Source organism: Cibotium barometz, chromosome 52, assembly GCF_041138505.1.
Source record: "Cibotium barometz isolate CiBa-2024 chromosome 52, ASM4113850v1, whole genome shotgun sequence".
NCBI classification, from domain to species: domain Eukaryota; kingdom Viridiplantae; phylum Streptophyta; class Polypodiopsida; order Cyatheales; family Cibotiaceae; genus Cibotium; species Cibotium barometz.
In genome coordinates this window covers 19,245,381-19,247,405 of record NC_141097.1, presented here as the reverse complement: position 1 = coordinate 19,247,405, position 2,025 = coordinate 19,245,381, and the positions used below count along the sequence as shown (strand labels likewise).

At 40.9% G+C, this 2,025-nt stretch overlaps 1 pseudogene across 1 annotated transcript in view; it reads right to left on the bottom strand.

Annotated features, from left to right (window-relative positions):
* Window positions 1–287: 287 nt before the first annotated feature.
* LOC147608916 (uncharacterized) overlaps window positions 288–2,025 on the bottom strand; it is a 21,903-nt pseudogene continuing 20,165 nt past the window's right edge. Inside the window, exons 6-7 of the transcript XR_015264394.1 lie at window positions 1,403–1,737; window positions 288–1,314 (exon numbers count right to left, since the gene is read on the bottom strand). The product of XR_015264394.1 is annotated as an uncharacterized LOC147608916 (transcript). The remainder of the gene's footprint in view (window positions 1,315–1,402; window positions 1,738–2,025) is intronic.

The following is a 2,025-nucleotide window of genomic DNA, read 5'->3' as shown; positions in this document are numbered from 1 at the left end:
CAAGCACTCGTGTGTGTGCACACATTGGCGGGGAGAGAGAGAGGGAGAGAGAGAGAGAGAGAGGGGGATGGAGTTTAGTTTTACACAATGACTGTAATCATAAAATACATTTGTTTCAGGTTTTTCTTCTATTCTTCACCCAAGGTAAGAGAGAAAAAAAAACACTATTATTAAGAATCACGATAAGACTCTAGATCATAATGACCCAATCCACAGGTTCAACCTCTTAAACTGGAGGCGAAAAAGGATGCTTCAGTAAGAGAGAATCACCCAAGCCTAAAAAAGAGTTAAGGAAAGTTTCAAGTCCATTATTTTCCCAAGTATATCCTTGAGCACCAATGAATTAAGGGGGGAACCTTAGAATCTTTACATACATACAGGAGATCTGTTTGTAAAGAACCTTATTTCCTATTATTAGTTCTTGTACACTTGATCTTGCCATCAAAGCAAGTCTGAGTTGTGACCAAAACTGAACTATTCATTTGATAATTTTCTCAATGGATTACAATCACGCAATGCCTCTTCTCTGGCCACTTGGTCAGTGAAAAAAATCCTAATCCTTTGTATGGATCCCAACAGCAGCTTTGTAAGCTTCTGCAGTTCCTCACCTTATGTACCATCATACGTACATACATATGTGCATATATATAAGTCACTGCCTTTAAGGGTTGCATTTTATAAACGCAGCTGGTATTGTTGATAAGATCTTTATACATGTACATGCCTGATGGGCGGAGGAAAATTTCACTACTGCATACCAAAATGAGTGACCTGTAGCAGTTCACGGGCATTGGAGATTTTCACTCTTGCCATTGTAGCAGTATGTGAGCAGTAAGATTTCCCGGCGGCTGTTTATGGGCACTAGAAATTCAATGTTGCCATTGCACCATATATGCCTGCATCTGGTAGTGATGTATGGGTGATGCAGATTTTGCACAATGGGCGGTGGTGATTTTGGTAGCAGTTTATGGGTGCCGAAGATTTCAATGCCGCCATTGCAACATACATGCCTACATCTGTAGGATTTAAATTCTCTCCAATCCATCATAATCCCAAGGATACAAAAGCAATGCTAACACACCTAATATAGACACACCAATCAACCCAGTAAATGGGTCACCGGTCTGAGTGCCAATAAACCAAATCGGAGCATTCACACCGTACTTCACTTGTCCACCTAGGTTGATAATTTGGTTTCCTGCTATCAATCCTGCATGTATACCGATGGCTAAATCAAGATCCCCATTGCATCTCACCTTGGCCCCAGTTAGAAGTAAAGATAGTAGCCACAGTCCTGGTACAACTGGAAGAGACCTGCAAATAAAGCACAACACACCCTAGTTTGATAACAGCTTAAAACTGAGATACATTCAAGATAAATATCAAGTTCTCTGTTATATACCAGTGTGAAACCGAGAAAGCAAGTCCCGAAAGCATGCTTGCTCTATGGAATCCAAGGTCAGCCGAAATTTCATCCTGAAGCCAGGATCGGAAAAGCAGCTCCTCCACGAAAGAAACAGCTAAACTTATCCCAAAACACTGCATCATCAGCTTCAAGATCTTCCAGCCGGATGCCAGATTTGATAACAATGTTTTGGAGCCATCAAAGGATAAAGTTGGGGTCCAACTGAACTGTATGAATCCCAAAGAGACACCCAGAAGATAGACAGAAGCTACTAGAGATAATCCCAAAGTAAGTCCAATCATCAGAGATTGCAGCTGCCAAAAAAAAACAGACTATGATCGGACCAAAAGCTCTAGAACTCAACAAAATGTAATTAATATTTAAAAAAATTCTTAACAATATACTTAATCCATCTAGCTAATCCATCTATCCGGCCATTGTGAAGATAATGGGGGCCGGACACAAGCCTTGGAAGACATACTTGAGTATCCATCCTTCTGAAACAACCCTAGAACGGCTTGGTGTGCCTGGGCCACTGTGAAGATTATGGGGGGCTGGACACAAGCCTTGCCAGACATAACTTTTTTTTTTCCTAGGAAAGAGATTCTTCTATTAGTTAC